General features: G+C 54.0%; 1 pseudogene; it reads right to left on the reverse strand.

The window, feature by feature from the left end:
• Positions 1-7,403: 7,403 nt before the first annotated feature.
• LOC140203857 (uncharacterized) lies at positions 7,404-16,545 on the reverse strand (annotated as a pseudogene).
• Positions 16,546-18,400: the final 1,855 nt, after the last annotated feature.

Here is an 18,400-nt window from a genome sequence, read left to right on the forward strand (position 1 = left end):
GTTGAGTACAGTATACCCAAATTACTTGGCCAGAGCAGCCAACTATGGCAAGGAATTCCGTGGACCACCACCCTCCAGCTAAATGGACGTTCCTCAATTTTAAGACTGCGCCCTCTGCTCCTGGGCTCCCCACCATAGGAAATATCCTCCCCCCATAAGCCTTTCAGAATCCAGTAGAGAAACTGCTCCTCGTCCTGAACGCCAACAGAGGCATTCCAAACGCCTTGTGCGTTAACCCTTTTATTTCCAGTATCACTCTCACAAATCTCCAAACAGTCTCCCCGAGCCAGCACACCCACCCTTAGAGAAGGGATCCAAAACCACACACAATACTCCCAGTGCGGTCTGACTGCGACGAAGGCCCGTCACTGATTACGGACGGCACACGGCACACTCGGTAAAACACTCATCCCCAGCAGTAATAGTGACTGGGTCTGAAACAGAGCTGCTGCAGAGAGCTGTCTCATATCGAGGCAGCGGCAACCTACAGAGGTGTGCTGATGATGGAGAATACCATCTTTAATTGGGTCAAGGGTTATGTTACCTAATTACTCATCTTATGGTAGTTTTGGGCCCAGTGGCTGAGGAACTGCTGTAGGGGGCAGGGTTTCAGATTTCAGGATCATTGGGACCTCTTCTGGGGCAGGTGGGACCTGTACGAGAGAGACGGGTTACACTTCCAACTACAATATCCTTTCAGGGAGGTTTGTTAGTGCTGTTGGGGAGGCTTTAAACTAGATTTGCGGGGGGATGGGAACCAGAGTGCCAGAGCTGACAGTGGGGCTGGGGTGAAAATAAATGATGTTAAAAGTTCAAGCAAGGCCGCAAATAGAAAGGTTGTGAGTGGTGGCAAAAACTTTCTGAGGTGTATATATTTCAATGCTAGGAGTATTGCGGGGAAGGCGGATGAGTTGAGGGCGTGGATTGACACGTGGAATTATGACGTTGTAGCAATTAGTGAAACTTGGCTACAGGAGGGGCAGGACTAGCAGCTTATTAATATTCCAGGGTTCCGATGTTTCAGATGTGATCGAGGCAGAGGAATGAAAGGTGGGGGAGTAGCATTGCTTGTTAGGGAAAATATTACAGCAGTGCTCAGGCAGGACAGATTAGAGGGCTTGTCTACCGAGTCCTTATGGGTGGAGCTGAGAAACAGGAAAGGTATGGCCACATTAATGGGGTTGTATTATAGACCACCCAATAGTCAGCGAGAATTGGAGGAGCAAATCTGCAGAGAGACAGCAGGCAACTGCAGGAAACATAAAGTTGTGGTGGTAGGGGATTTTAATTTTCCACATATTGATTAGGATTCCCATACTGTTAGGGGTCTAGATGGTTTAGAGTTTGTAAAATGTGTTCAGGAAAGTTTTCTAAATCAATATATAGAGGTACCAACTAGAGAGGATGCGATATTGGATCTCCTATTAGGAAACGAGTTAGGACAGGTGACGGAAGTGTGTGTAGGGGAGCACTTTGGTCCAGTGATCATAACACCATTAGTTTCAACTTCATCATGGACAAGGATAGATCTGGTCCTAGGGTTGAGGTTCTGAACTGGAAGAAGGCCAAATTTGAAGAAATGAGAAAGGATCTAAAAAGCGTGGATTGGGACAGGTTGTTCTCTGGCAAGGATGTCATCAGTAAGTGGGGGGCCTTCAAAGGAGAAATTTTGAGAGTGCAGAGCTTGTATGTTCCTGTCAGGATTAAAGGCAAAGTGAATAGGAATAAGGAACCTTCGTTCTCAAGGGATATTGCAACTCTGATAAGGAACAGAGAGTTGTATGACATGTATAGGAAACAAGGAGTAAATAAGGTGCTTCAGAAGTATAAAAAGTGCAAGAAAATACTTAAGAAGGAAATTAGGAGGGCTAAAAGAAGACATGAGGTTGCCTTGGCAGTCAAAGTGAAGGATAATCCAAAGAGCTTTTACAGGTATATTAAGAGCAAAAGGATTGTAAGGGATAAAATTGGTCCTCTTGAAGATCAGAGTGATCGGCTATGTGCGGAATCAAAGGAAATGGGGGAGATCTTAAATAGGTTTTTTGCGTCTGTATTTACTAAGGAAACTGGCATGAAGTCTATGGAATTAAGGGAAACAAGTAGTGAGACCATGGAAACTGTACAGATTGAAAAGGAGGAGGTGCTTGCTGTCTTGAGGAAAATTAAAGTGGATAAATCCCCGGGACCTGACAGGGTGTTCCCTCGGACCTTGAAGGAGACTAGTGTTGAAATTGCTGGGGCCCTGGCAGAAATATTTAAAGAGTCGGTGTCTACGGGTGAGGTGCCAGAGGATTGGAGAGTGGCTCATGTTGTTCCGTTGTTTAAAAAAGGATCGAAAAGTAATCCGGGAAATTATAGGCCAGTAAATTTGACGTTGGTAGTAGATAAGTTATTGGAGGGAGTACTAAGAGACAGAATCTACAAGCATTTGGATAGGCTGGGACTTATTAGGGAGAGTCAACATGGCTTTGTGCGTGGTAGGTCATGTTTGACCAATCTATTGGAGTTTTTCAAGGAGGTTACCAGGAAAGTGGATGAAGGGAAGGCAGAAGATGTTGTCTACATGGACTTCAGTAAGGCCTTTGACAAGGTCCCACATGGGAGGTTAGTTAGGAAAATTCAGTCGCTAGGTATACATGGAGAGGTGGTAAATTGGATTAGACATTGGCTCAATGGAAGAAGCCAGAGAGTGGTGGTAGAGGATTGCTTCTCGGAGTGGAGGCCTGTGACTAGTGGTGTGTCACAGGGATCAGTGCTGGGTCCATTGTTATTTGTCATCTATATCAATGATCTGGATGATAATGTGGTAAATTGGATCAGCAAGTTTGCTGATGATACAAAGATTGGAGGTGTAGTAGACAGTGAGGAAGGTTTTCAAAGCTTGCAGAGGAATTTGGACCAGCTGGAAAAATGAACTGAAAAATGGCAGATGGAGTTTAATACAGACAAGTGTGAGGTATTGCACGTTGGAAGGACAAACCAAGGTAGAACATACAGGGTTAATGGTAAGGCACTGAGGAGTGCAGTAGAACAGAGGGATCTGGGAATACAGATACAAAATTCCCTAAAAGTGGTGTCACAGGTAGATAGGGTCATAAAGAGAGCTTCTGGAACATTGGCCTTTATTAATCAAAGTATTGAGTATAAGAGCTGGAATGTTATGATGGGGTTGTATAAGGCATTGGTGAGGCCGGATCTGGAGTATTGTGTTCAGTTTTGGTCACCAAATTACAAGAAGGATATTAATAAGGTTGAAAGGGTGCAGAGAAGGTTTACAAGGATGTTGCCGGGACTTGAGAAACTCAGTTACAGAGAAAGGTTGAATAGGTTAGGACTTTATTCCCTGGAGCGTAGAAGAATGAGGGGAGATTTGATAGAGGTATATAAAATTATGATGGGTATAGATAGAGTGAATGCAAGCAGGCTTTTTCCACTGAGGCAAGGGGAGAAAAAAACCAGAGGACATGGGTTAAGGGTGAGGGGGGAAAAGTTTAAAGGGAACATTAGGGGGGCTTCTTCACACAGAGAGTGGTGGGAGTATGGAATGAGCTGCCAGATGAGGTGGTAAATGCGGGTTCTTTTTTAACATTTAAGAATAAATTGGACAGATACATGGATGGGAGGTTCATGGAGGGATATGGTCCGTGTGCAGGTCAGTGGGACTAGGCAGAAAATGGGTCGGCACAGCCAAGAAGGGCCAAAAGGCCTGTGTCTGTGCTGTAGTTTTTCTATTTAAGTTATTTAATTGGGAAATGGTGAATCCTATAATGAGGTATATGTGTTTATTGTGAGAACTGGCAGTAGAGTTTCAGATAGTGCGAAATGGAAGATAATTGAGTTAATTATCTCAGGGGGAGGGGCTTAGCAGTTATAAGCCTCGGGTTACTAAGGCTTTGGGTTTAGACTGAGGGTGGCTGTTAACCAGACAGGTGACAATTGCAAGCTGTGTACGTATTGTATTTTTTTCCCTAGTTTCTTTGTTTTGATGCAGACGTCCAAGTTTTTGTTTTCCCACTATTTTTGTAAATAAAAGCACCTCAATCTATTTTTGCGACTCAAGCCATCTTGTTATTTTTCTTAGGCAGTTGACCCACAGTTTTTGTGACACTGACCAATACCTTATAAAGTCTCAGCATTACATCCTTGCTTTTATATTCTGGTCCTTCTCGAATTGATTGCTAGTATTTCATTTGCCTTCCTTACCACCTTCTTAATCCACAAGTTAACCTTTGGGGAATCCTGCATGTGGACTCCCAAGAGGACTGGAGGGGTAACACTTCCTCTAAGGTTTTTTTTCCACTGTGTAGACCAACCATACCTCTGAGCATGAAATTTTTACACAACCTGAAAATTGTGTGGCACTTTTAAATTTTATTTTGCTCTAACAATTTTTATTTAAAATTACTTATAAGATCATGTCTTTTTCTTTGAAAGATTGCTTATCAAAAAAAAAATTAGAATATGGATTTTTTTTTCACATTAAACCACAACTCACAACACAAGTAAACGATGTCAGGCAGTAAAACCAACTGACAGGCACAATGGCAAAAGTAAAATGTTTTGACTAGATGATGTCGGTGTTCAGCGGGCCAGCAGTTTTATTAGCAATGGGCTGCCGACTCCCATTCCGAGTTTATCGTTACAATTTGTAAGTGTTGTAACTTGCCACGCTGACAATGTAAATCTCCAAAGCTCTAAAACTTTTCAAAATGAAGACCAGGGTACATTTATAATTTAGAAAAATTATGGATTACAGATAGCCCCCGCTATCTGAAAGTAGAGCGTTCCTACGAAACCTCTCGTAAGCCAAAATGGTGTAAAGCAAAGAAGCAATTACCATTATTTTATATGGGAAAAATTTTTGAGTGTTCCCAGACCCAAAAAATAACCTACCAAATGACACATAAAACCTAAAATAGCACGAACATATAGTAAAAGCAGGAATGATATGATAAATACACAGCCTATATAAAGTATAAATAATGTTTGTACAGTGTAGTTTCACTTACTGGAACAGGGAAGTCAGCGAGCACACTGATGATGGTGTGTTAGGCTAAGTCGTCGGAGGTTGGGGTGGTGGGAGGTGCAAGACACTGGGGTGTCATCTCATTGTCGTCTGAATCCATCAGGGCAGGCGGGTCACTAATGCCTACACCTTCTTCTATGTCTGCCTGCCTCGATATCGAAGGTCCAGGTTCGTCGTCTGCTGTGGCTGATGTGGAAGGCTTGAAAAACGACAGTATGCTTGACTGCTGAGCCTCGCGCATTTTTCTATCGTACAGTTCTTTGTAAGCACTCAAACCATCCTGCAAATACGCCCTAAACCTACGTACCCTTTCAAAATTAAAGTCATTGTTGTCAATTGCAGCGAAAATCTCACACAAATGCTTCACGTTCAGTTCCTGGACGACTTCACTTTCGCTATTTCATTCTGTTTTGATTTGTATCCTTTCCTCTTGCAATTGCATCAGCTCTTCATCTGTCAGGTCTTGGGATGCCAAAACCTCTTCAACATCATCTTCATCAACTTCCACAAACCCAGCCTCCTTAGCCAAAGTCACTATTGCCATATTTATTGTTGATGGTTCGAAGCCTTTAAAATCGTTCACTGCTTCGGGACACAGTTTCCTCCAAACGCCATTTCTCATTGAGACTGTTAGCCTATCGGGAGCATCTCCAATGTTGGCGATTGCCAGTTTTATATTGTATTCTTTCCAGATCTCTCACAAAGACGCTTCGGAGTTGCTCTCTCTGTCAATGGTACTTACAATAAAACGCATCACATTTTGCGTATAAGAAGCCTTAATCGTGGCTATTAGGCCTTGGTCACACGGCCGCAGCAACGATGTCATATTCGGCAGTAAGAACACCACATGAATGTTACTGCCATACTCGGTAATGTCAGGTGGATGAGCAGCACAATTATCGACAATCACAAGACACCTATTATTGAAGTTATTTTCTCTACAGTATTTTTCAACAAAAGGACTAACCTATCCACTCGTACTCAGAAAAAATCCCTTGTGTATTCCAACCACTTGGATGTGAATGGAACACGAGGGGAAGTGTTTTCTTATCAACGTCTTTAAGTGCCCTCGGATTTTCTGAATGGTACACTAGTAGAGGCTTAAGAACAGCATCACCAGTGGTGTTAATAATAGGCATTAGGGTAAACCTGTCCTTCGATGCCTTGTATCCCTTAGCCTGCTTTTCTTCTTTCGAAATAAATGTCTTACTCAGCAATTTTTTCCAATAAATTGCAGTTTCATCACAGTTAAACACTTGCTTATACGAATAACCACCTTCTGTAATTATTTTCTTCAGTTCTGCTGGGAACCTTTCAGCAGCTTCAGTTATCAGCTGAAGCACTCTCTCCGGTAAATGTTAAACTATGAAGCTGCCCTCGCCTCAGAAATCGATCAAACCACCCATGACTACCTTTAAATTCCACTTCCGCAACACTTTCATCACCATTGTCCAGTGCTTCGTACACGCATCAATCCACTCAAGCAATAGACTTTCCATTTTATCCATTATTGGATGCCGGCTAAGAGAGACCACTTTGCTACGAGCAGAACCAACAGTAACATCGGCAGCTTTCAAGATTCTTTCTCTCTGCGTGTAAATAGTGCGAATGGTAGACGCAGGCAAGTTCAAACGCACACACAGTGTCTTTACTTCATTCACCACGATCGAAACGCTTAATTATGTCCAGTTTTACGCTAAGTGTAAAACCCTTACGAGCTCTCTTAGGCTTTTCTGATACCTTAGGACACATCTTGCTAACGGATGCACAAAATAAATCGTGGTAAAGCACAGATGCTCACAGACACGGTTCAAAGCTATGACGGTTTGGTGCTGGGTGTAGTTCCCAGGGAAGGAGCTTGGCAGCACCACTCTCGCTGCACGGGGTGCGCGCTGCCTCTATACAGTAACGGCTCACTGCAAAACAAACGCTGAACGCTATTTTCGCTTTGTCCCTTTTTTCGTAAAAGTGAAAATCCTCTTGGGATTTCCTTTGGTTAGCGAAAACAGATACTAACGTAGGTCTTTCGTAAAAGCGAAGTGGCGTAAAGCAAACTTTCGAAAAGCGGGGGATACCTGTATATTCATTAGCACATAATTACAGAGTACTTCACAATTATTCAGTACTAACATAGATTTCAAAATTATATTAGCATAATTTCAAAATTATATTAACATTATACAAAAGAAGATTCCAGTTGCGCGCAGGAGCATGTCAGTTACTGCGAGACTGCGCAGTTTAGAGGGAAAGGGGGCGGGCAGAGGTTTAGGCGGGAGCTGTGAGCAAGCCTCCAACCCGCACAATGCATTCTATATCAGACCCACCCCGCACCCCTGCACCCTTCCCCACCCTCATCCTCAGCGCTCGTCCCCGATTCCATGATCCCTCCCTCCCTCCTGTTCCAAGGGCTTCTCCCTGTTTCAGTGACCCCTCCCTCCCCGTTTCCGTGACACACTTCCCTCACTACACATTCCATGTCTTGGCTTCATCACCAGAGCCTCGGGAGAGATGGCCCCCCACCTCCCTCGGCAGTCCCGTCAGCCTCAGCAGCTTCCCTGCTCCCGGCATTCACTCGTCCCCCTCCAGCTTCACCTGGACGCAGGGCGGCCCCCCTTCAGCCTGGAGGGCAGCGGCAGCGGGAAGTTCAAAGGGAGGGGGAGGGAGGGCAGGCGGTCGGAGGGGGGTCCCACCAATCGGTTGGGGCGCAGGCCGTGCCGGGAGCTGGCGTCCAGCCGCCGGCAGAGGTCGGTGAGCTGGGGCGAGCGGAAGCGGGGGCTGCGGGCGACCCAGACGCCCGGCTCCAGCGGGCTGTCCTCCTCATCGGACATCAGCTCCTCGCTGGCCCCCTCCCACAGCCGCTGGTCCTCCAGGCTGAACAGGCGCACCATGGCCGCCCGAGAGGCGAAGAGCTGTGGGGGAGCGGGGTGGAAAAGAGAGAGAGAGAGAGACAGAAAGAAAAGTCAGGAAGCCAACAATCCTCACCCCTCCCCTGCCATTCACTTCTGACAGGTCCCAACCCTCACGGGACCCCTGAACGCGGCGTTCACTCCCCTCCCCTTCAACTCCCGACGGGACCCCTCCCCTGCCCGCTCGCTCCCCGATGGGACCCCTCCCTCCCTTTCAACTCCCAACGGGACCCCTCCCCTGCTGCTCACTCCCGACGGGACCCCTCCCCTGCCGCTCGCTCCCGATGGGACCCCTCCCCTCCCCTTCAATTCCCAGTGGGACCCCTCCCCTGCTGCTCACTCCCGACGGGACCCCTCCCCTGCCGCTCGCTCCCGATGGGACCCCTCCCCCCGTTCACTCCCAACGGAAGCCCTCCCCTGCCGTTCACACCCAATGTGACCCCTCCCCTGCTGATCGCTCCCGACGGGATCCCTCCCCTGCCACTCGCTCCCGATGGGTCCCCTCCCGTCCCCTTCAATTCCCAGTGGGACCCCCTCCCCTGCTGCTCGCTCCCAATGGGACCCCTCCCCTCCCCTTCAACTCCCAACAGGACCCCTCCCCTGCCGCTCACTCCTCTAGCCCGTACCCCGAACGGGACCCCTCCCCTGCCGCTCGCTCCAGATGGACCCCTCCCCTGCCGCTCGCTCCCGACGGGACCCCTCCCCTGCCACTCGCTCCCAATGGGACCCCTCCCTCCCCTTCAACTCCCAACAGGACCCCTCCCCTGCCGCTCACTCCCAATTGGGACCTCTCCCCTGCCGCTCACTCCTCTAGCCCGTACCCCGAACGGGACCCCTCCCCTGCCGCTCGCTCCCGATGGGACCCCTCCACTGCCGCTCGCTCCCGACGGGACCCCTCCCCTGCCACTCGCTCCCAATGGGACCCCTCCCCTCCCCTTCAACTCCCAATGGGACCCCTCCCCTGCTGCTCGCTCCCAACGGGACCCCTCCCCTGCCGCTCGCTCCTGACGGGACCCCTCCCCTCCCACTCCCAACGGGACCCCTCCCCTGCCGTTCACTCCCGACGGGACCCCTCCGCTGCCGCTCGCTCCTGACGGGACCCCTCCCCTCCCACTCCCAACGGGACCCCTCCCCTGCCGTTCGCTTCCGACGGGACCCCTCCCCTGCCGCTCGCTCCCGACGGGACCCCTCCCCTGCCGTTCGCTCCCGATGGGACCCCTCCCCAGCCACTCCCAACGGGACCCCTCCCCTGCCGTTCGCTCCCGATGGGACCCCTCCCCAGCCACTCGCTCCCAACTGGACCCCTCTCCTGCCGCTCACTCCCAACAGGACCCCTCCCTGCCATTCGCTCCCGACGGGACCCCTCCGCTGCCGCTCGCTCCTGACAGGACCCCTCTCCTGCCGCTCGCTCCCGATGGGACCCCTCCCCAGCCATTCGCTCCCAATGGGACCCCTCCCCTCCCCTTCAACTCCCAATGGGACCCCTCCCCTGCCGCTCGCTCCCGACAGGACCGCTCCCCTGCCGCTCGCTCCCCGAGCCCGCAGCCCGGACGGGACGGGACCCCTCCCTGCCGCTCGCTCCCGACAGGACCCCTCCCTGCCGCTCGCTCCTAATGGGACCCCGCCCCTGCCGCTCGCTCCCCGAGCCCGCAGCCCGGACGGGACGGGACCCCTCCCTGCCGCTCGCTCCCGACAGGACCCCTCCCCTGCCGCTCGCTCCCAATGGGACCCCTCCCCTGCTGTTCGCTCCCCGAGCCCGCAGCCCGGACGGGACGGGACCCCTCCCTGCCGCTCGCTCCCGACAGGACCCCTCCCATGCCGCTCGCTCCTAATGGGACCCCGCCCCTGCCGCTCGCTCCCCGAGCCCGCAGCCCGGACGGGACGGGACCCCTCCCTGCCGCTCGCTCCCGACAGGACCCCTCCCCTGCTGCTCGCTCCCCGAGCCCGCAGCCCGGACGGGACGGGACGCCACCCGCTGACCCCGGGAACTCACCCGGTACCTGCGGCTCCGCAGCTTCTTCTCCTCGCGCTCCTTCAGGCTTCTGTGGGGGTTCATGGCGTTGCGGTACTCTCGTCTCTTGGTGAGGAAGTAGGCGACGCAGGCTCCTGGTGGGACCCGAAAGATGGTCAGGCATCGCCCAGCACCTCTGCCTCCCGCCTGATACGTCCCGTCCCTCGAGGCCAAGCGACGCGAAACGGGCCCTTCGGCACAGCCGGATCTGGCGACGACGGGGGGGGGCGACGGGCACACACCGACAGAGAGCTCGGAGTGATGGGAAGGCAGAGATATTCCGGATCGGGCCTGAGACTGGGGAACGGAGAGGGGGGTTTCTGATGAGGACGGTGGGGGGTAGAGGCGTGACGGGTGAAATGCGGGACAGAGGGAGGGCTGAGTCGGGGCGGGAGGGGGAGATGAAGAAGGGAGGGGGAAGGGTTGCTCAGTGTGGGTCGGTGGCACCGAGGCTGTGGGGAAAGCGGAAAGCGGCCTCCCTGTCGAGGTTGGGGTCGCCCCGGGCTGCCTACCTTTCAGCTCCTTGTCAGTGTAGGGGTGGGGGTGGGAGCTGGCCGACAGCTGCCGTTTCAACCTCTCCAGCAGGAACTTCACCACCCCCATGTTCCAGGCCGACTTGATGCTGCCTCGGAGGAAGTGCGGGGAGGGGTGGGTCAGTCACGTCGTAGGGAGGGAGATAGAGAGGGTGGGGGAAACAGGTCCCACCGCTCTGTTACCCTGATCTCCACTCCATCCCCCTCCCTTCCCGTCTCTCCTCCAATCCACACAGCCCCTTCACCCAGCTCTCCCCACTTTTCCCCCTCTCCCCAATATCCCCCACCCCTACACCTTCCCCCAATTTCCCCCACCCCCTACTCCTTCCCCAATATACCCCACCCCTACACCTTCCCCAATATCCCCCACCCCTACACCTTCCCCCAATTTCCCCCACCCCCTACTCCTTCCCCCAATATCCCCCACCCCTACACCTTCCCCCAATTTCCCCCACCCCCTACTCCTTCCCCCAATATACCCCACCCCTACACCTTCCCCCAATTTCCCCCACCCCCTACTCCTTCCCCAATATCCCCCACCCCTACACCTTCCCCCAATTTCCCCCACCCCCTACTCCTTTCCCAATATACCCCACCCCTACACCTTCCCCCAATTTCCCCCACCCCTACACCTTCCAATTCCCCCACCCCCTACACCCCCCAATTTCCCCCACCCCCTACACCTTCCCCCAATTTCCCCCACCCCTACACCTTCCCCCAATTTCCCCCACCCCTACTCCTTCCCCAATATCCCCCACCCCTACACCTTCCCCCAATTTCCCCCACCCCCTACTCCTTCCCCCAATATACCCCACCCCCACACCTTCCCCCAATTTCCCCCACCCCCTACTCCTTCCAATATCCCCCACCCCTACACCTTCCCCCAATTTCCCCCACCCCTACTCCTTCCCCAATATCCCCCACCTCTACACCTTCCCCCAATTCCCCCCACCCCCCAATTTCCCCCACCTCCTACACCTTCCCCCAATTTTCCCCACCCCTACACATTCCCCAATTTCCCCCACCCCATACACCTTCTCCAATTTCCCTCACCCCCTACACCTTCTCCCAATTTCCCCCACCCCCCACACCTTCCCCCAATTTCCCCCACACCTTCCAATTTCCCCCACCCCCTACACCTTCCCCCAATATCCCCCACCCCTATACCTTCCCCCAATTTCCCCCACCCCCACACCTTCCCCCAATTCCCCCACCCCCACATCTTCCCCAATTTCCCCACCCCCACATCTTCCCCAATTTCCCCCACCCCTACACCTTTCCCCAATGTCCCCCACCCCTACATCTTCCCAATTTCCCCCACCCCCCACACCTTCCAATATCCCCCACCCCTATACCTTCCCCCAATTTCCCCCACCCCCACACCTTCCCACAATTTCCCCCACCCTCACACCTTCCCCCAATTTCCCCCAACCCACACCTTCCCCAATTTCCCCCAACCCACACCTTCCCCCAATTTCCCCCACCCCCACATCTTCCCCAATTTCCCCCACCCCTACACCTTCCCCAATTTCCCCCACCCCTACACCTTCCCCCAATTCCCCCCACCCTCACAGCTTTCCGTCCCCCACCTTAGCCTCTCCCCCTTTCTGTTGTCCCTTCCCCAGTGGCGCAGACTCACCTCTCTGCCCCGTTGAACCTCCTGTCATTGGACACGTGGTTGTGGACACTGTGAACCATCTTCTGCAGGACGGTGGGGTTGGGGGGGGAGAGACCTCATGAGTGATCGACAGCTGGTATTACAACCCCATATCCTCCCTCCACACCCCGTCACTCTCCTCTCCTCCTCCCCCTCCCATCCCCACCAACCACGATGCACCTCTCACCAATCCTCTCTCCACCACTGCCTCCACCTCAGTCTCCCTCCCCTACACCCCCTCCTTCCACCTCAGTCTCCCTCCTACACCTCCTTCCATCCATCCACCTCAGTCACCTCCCCTACATCCCCTGCTTCCATCCATCCCCCTCCCTCCACCTCAGTCACCTCCTACACCCCATCCTTCCATCCATCCCCCTCCCTCCACCTCAGTCACCTCCCCTACACCCCCTCCTTCCATCCATCCCCCTCCCTCCACCTCAGTCACCTCCCCTACACCCCCTCCTTCCATCCATCCCCCTCCCTCCACCTCAGTCACCTCCTCTACACCCCCTCCTTCCATCCATCCCCCTCCCTCCACCTCAGTCACCTCCCCTACACCCCTCCTTCCATCCATCCCCCTCCCTCCACCTCAGTCACCTCCCCTACACCCCCCTGCTTCCATCCATTCCCCTCCCTCCACCTCAGTCTCCCTCCCCTACACCCCCTCCTTCCACCTCAGTCTCCCTCCACCTCCTTCCATCCATCCACCTCAGTCACCTCCCCTACATCCCCTCCTTCCATCCCTCCACCTCAGTCTCCCTCCCCTACATCCCCTCCTTCCACCTCAGTCTCCCTCCTACACTTCCATCCATCCCTCCACCTCAGTCACCTCCCCTACACTCCCTCCTTCCATTCATCCTCCTCTCTCCACCTCAGTCACCTCCCCTACACCCCCTCCTTCCATCCATCCCTCCTCCTCCACCTCAGTCATCTCCCCTACACCCCCTCCTTCCATCCATCCCTCCACCTCAGTCACCTCCCCTACACCCCCTCCTTCCATCCATCCCCTCCCTCCACCTCAGTCATCTCCCCTACACCCTCTGCTTCATCCATCCCTCTCCCTCCACCTCAGTCACCTCCCCTACACCCCCTCCTTCCATCCATCCCCCTCTGTCCACCTCAGTCACCTCCCCTACACCCCCTCCTTCCATCCATCCTCCACCTCAGTCACCTCCCCTACACCCCCTCCTTCCATCCATCCCCCTCCCTCCACCTCAGTCATCTCCCCTACACCCTCTGCTTCCATCCATCCCTCTCCCTCCACCTCAGTCACCTCCCCTACACCCCCTCCTTCCATCCATCCCCCTCTGTCCACCTCAGTCACCTCCCCTACAGCCCCTCCTTCCACCTCAGTCTCCCTCCTACACCTCCTTCCATCCATCCACCTCAGTCACCTCCCCTACATCCCCTCCTTCCATCCCTCCACCTCAGTCTCCCTCCCCTACACCCCCTCCTTCCACCTCAGTCTCCCTCCTACACCTCCATCCATCCCTCCACCTCAGTCACCTCCCCTACACCCCCTCCTTCCATCCATCCCCCTCTCTCCACCTCAGTCACCTCCCCTTACATCCCCTGCTTCCATCCATCCCTCCACCTCAGTCACCTCCCCTACACCCCCTCCTTCCATCCCTCCCCCTCTCTTAACCTCAGTCACCTCCCCTACATCCTCTCCTTCCATCCAGCACCTACCCTTCCCTCCTGATTGACCCAGCTACACTCCCCAGCCTCCTCCCCATACCCCTCCACTTCATTTCCCCTCACTATCTCCTCCCTCATCTCCATACCACTCCTCAATCCCCCTCCATCCACCTTCCTGGATGGCATCCTCCCCCTTCCCTCATCCCCTTTCCTCTCCTCCTGCAACCCTCGCAAACACCCGTCCACATGCCCTGACACTCACCGACAGCACCACGTCACGTTTGCGCCGGCTGCTCCTTGCTCCATTGCGCCGCATCGCCGCGCCGGGGCTGGGCTCGGAGCCCGTGGGGCGGGAGCTCCCTAGACCCCCAGCTGTCAGCAGTAAGGCAGGCCCACTCGCATCCTCCGAGGCTGGACCCACGTCTGGCTCCTTCTGGCCTTCCGGCCCCAGGGCCGGGGGGCACAGACTGACTGGGACAGGGGGCGGGGGGCGAGGGCGAGGGAGAGACTGTCACCACCCTGCAAGGCCCCGGGCCCCAGTGCTCACACACCTGTCCGGGAGACACAGGTCACCATCAAATGGACACTTTATAGAGGTGGGTGTGTGTGTGTGGGGGGGAGAGAGAGAGAGAGAGAGAGAGAGAGAAATGAAGTGTGTGTATCAGAGAGAGGGAGAGATGTACTGTGTGTATGAGAGACAGGGAGAGAGATATGCACTTTGTGTGTGAGAAAGAGGGAGAGACATCTGCACTCTGTGTGTCAATGCATATTAGATATTTGCACAGTGTCAGTGAGACACTGTGTGTGACAGACAGTGAGGGGTGAGAGAATGCATAATTGTGTCTGTACGTGAAAGAATATTTGTGTGTTTGTGCGTGCGTGTGTGTGTGCACTGACATGAGTGAAACCACGTCTCTGAGACAGACTAAGGCAAGTCACTGGGGTGGTTGCGGAGACTGAGACAACTGTGGCGTTTGTGAGGCTCTGAAACGTGAATATGCAGGGATTCGAGAGATATTGATCACCTTCAGGGGAAAGGCACTTAGCTTAAATCAATATTGTATTCAGCACGGACATCGTGTGAGGAGTACAAGGGTAGGACACACACTGTGAATGGTGGGGAGTGCAAGAAATGAGCGTAGGACCCACATTGTGAACACTGGGGGTGTCGAAGGACAGAGGGACCTCGGTGTACAAGGGTAGGGGACACACTGTGAATGGTGGGGAGTGTCATGGGACAGTGGGTAATACACCCCTGACTTACCTCATTTTCCACTTTTGGCTGCTCCTGCCCAGTGGGGTCCTGTATCACAGGCTGTTCCTGCTCGACGTCGGGGGAGAGGCCCTGTGGTGGGGAGGTAGCAAGCCGCTGTTGGCCAGTCGTCCACCCTGACAGGAGCCTCACCTCCCTCTCCAGCCCCCTCAGGAGCTGCCGGTTGTCACGGGCCACTGCTAATGCCTCCTGGGCTGTGGCGGAGAGTGACTGGAGCCGCTGGTAGATGAGGTGGAGGAGGTCAACCGTGGCGGGGGTCCCGTCTGTCCCCCCTCCCCTTGCTCCTGGCCCTGCCTGCCCTTGACCAGGGGATGTGAGGAGGATGGTGGCACTGAAAGACATTGTCGCCAGGGAGGGAGGTTGGGGCATAGAGGGGTGGGGGGTGGCTGCTGTTCACCCACAGGGTCCTCAGGTTCCGTCCGATGGGGTCAGGTCTATCATCCAATCGGTCCTGCAGGAGGTGTGAGGTTAAACCTTGTACTCCACATCCACAACTTTAATTCTCCCCCCACCCATCCAGCCCAGGCTGCGAGGGGACACTCCTTAGTTGGAGTTAGCCCTTGCATTCCACATCCACCACATTACCGTCCTTCTTAGCCCCTCCCCTGATCTATCTGTGGCCTGCGCCATGACGTTACTTCTTCCCATCTCTTTCAGATCCCCCTTACCTGACGTCACACACCAGCCACCCCATCCCAGTCCCTTCCTTGCCATCCTTATTCCCTTAGCCCCTCCCGGTCCCGACCATGACGTCACTCTCTTGCCTGACGTCACAGTGACCGCGCCTTTTTAGTCCCGCCTCCAACTGACGTCACTGGGAAGACCCCGCCCCCGACGCGTGCCCTGGTTTGTACGCCGCCGCCGCTGAGACCCGATGATGGACGTGTCGCAACTGACGCCCCGCCCCCTCACCCCACAGCGTTCCCGAAGCTTCTGGAAGGCGGCGGTGCACTCGTGAACGGCGTCCCGGCGAAGCAGCCGCCACCGGCCCGAACCGGGCGCCGCTACTCACCTGCCTCCGCTTCCCGTGTACCCGGCGGCTGCGGCTCCGTGTGCACCACGCCCGTGTACATCAACAGTTTGACCCATTCCGCTGATCTCATAAGCTGCCACGGCCACCCCTCTGATTGGCTACGGCAGCCGTCCCTTAGACTGGCACCGCTCGGCGATTTGCCACCGGACCCGCCTTTCGCCTGTACACGGCCAATCCTGTCTTCCGGTTGGCTGAGTTTCCCAGCGCCGGTCCCGCCTCCTTTGTGTGCCGTCAGAGATCGGGTACACAAACCGGCGGTCCCACCTATCGCCTCACGGCGATTGGCTGGACTGGACGTCAATCACCCGATGGGTCCAATCAAGCCTAGAAACGGTAACTACCCACCAGTCCATTGAGTATCTCCAGCCGCTAAGTGCTAACATTAGTACTGGTAAGTCGAGCCCAACCACACTCCCTCCATGCAGAGTCTGTCAAAGTGCAGCAGGCAATGTTTGCCAAGGCTCTCTACACTGGCCGGCTATTATGGCGTCCCCTCCCAACCCGGTAACACGTCTGTGGGCCTGATTGTCGCGATTGATCGCCGCTCCTATCGCTCATTACCGGAGGGGAGCGGGCAACTCTCACTGGGTGCTAACACCGATCCATAAAGAAGTGTCCCCCAACCCTCCAACCCAAGGATGAAGAAGAGCAGACGCTTGGCTCCTCCAACCGGACGGGAGTGGTCAGTCGGAGGCTAAGTCTCCATTTGGAGGTTTGTGGGTGAACCCACAGGACATTCTACAGTTCCGCAACTTGCAAACCGGATCAAGAAAGGCTTGCCAAGTCAAGGAAGGTTTTGATTACATAGTACAGAGATACTGTACCGACTGGCTTCAGAAACAGGGGTGGTGAACATACTCCTGTCTTCATTTCCAGTGCTTAAGGTGAGAAGGTTGAGATTTAAGTTCTTAGGAGTGAGCATCACAAAATGCCAGAGGAACTCAGCAGGCCAGCCAGCACCAATGCAACAGTTGACGAAGGGTCTCAGCCTGAAACAGTCCACTCTTCTCCATTGATGCTACTTGGCCGGCCAGCCAAGTTCCTCCAGCGTTTCGTGTTGCTTGGATTTCCGGTACCTGCAGATTTATACTTCATTGTGATTTTCCCATGTTTGTGACCCCCAGCAGCATGTAGGCATCAATGCCTCGACTTTCTCACAAGGATGAAGAAATTCAGCACGACCCTTTCGACACTCACCATTTTCTACCAGTACACCACAGAAAGCAACCCACTCGAATGTATCACGGCTTAGTAAGGCAACTGCTCTGCCTGTGAATGGCAGAATTGTGGACATGAGAGAAACCAACCTCTCCTTCATGGACTGTTTACATTTCTCACTACCTCAATAAATAAATCAACCACCCCAGGCATTCCCTCCTCCTGTCCAGGATATACCACCAGGCTTAGGGGCAGGTTCTACCCTGCCAGTGGCAAGACTACTGAACGGTTCCCTAAAATGATAAGATGCACTCTGACATCACAATCTACCCCGTAATGACCTTGCACCTTATTGTTTACCTGCACTGCATTCTCTCTGTGGCTGTTACACTTCTTCTGCAATTGTTAGTTATTGTTTCCCCTTGTACTGCCTCAATTCACCATTGAAATGCAACCATCTGTAAGGACTGTATCCACAAGAGGACCACAATCTTGCCGTAGGGTCTGGAGGCTTGCCTGCCTCAGTGACCCGGACAGCTATGTTAGCTGGAGTCAAGGCTTTATGCTTTGGTTCTTGATAGGGTCACCCGTGTCAAACGGGTCAAAGGGTAGAGGCCAGGCTAACAGTGGTGCACCAGTCCTCCAGGTTCAGCTCAGGGCTAACAACCCTGACTGATAAAAGAGATTTGTTACGGAATCAGCAGTGAAGAATCCTTCTATATCTGAGTGTGATGGTATTCCTGAGCCTCCACCCGGGACTTGCATGACTGACAAAGGAAGCTACTGATGTGATGGAAGGAATGCCCGAACACCACCAGAGATGGAGGACTTTCATTGCCGCCCTAAATGCCAGTGGCGTAGATGGCAGAAGAAGGGGATACGGACAGTATGCAAGCGGTTCTTACTGTATCCGTGAACCATTTCCTGAGAGGTGTGCAGAGGATTCTCACTACCTTTACACCTCAGCATTGTCGCCGTTTGTAGTCAGAGGTCATCCACACTGCCACCCTTCCCGGGTCCCGTCCCACCCTACTGCAAGCTCAGGGCAGCCTCGGTCACACTGCCCAACAACCCTTGCCTCGGAGACACTCTGGGCTTGGTGGCTGGCAGAAAGTTAAGGGCGAGTCAGCAGGACCCGACGCCGTGCTCCCGCAGGAGTCTGCAG

Source organism: Mobula birostris, chromosome 10 (genome assembly GCF_030028105.1).
Source record: "Mobula birostris isolate sMobBir1 chromosome 10, sMobBir1.hap1, whole genome shotgun sequence".
Lineage (NCBI taxonomy): Eukaryota > Metazoa > Chordata > Chondrichthyes > Myliobatiformes > Myliobatidae > Mobula > Mobula birostris.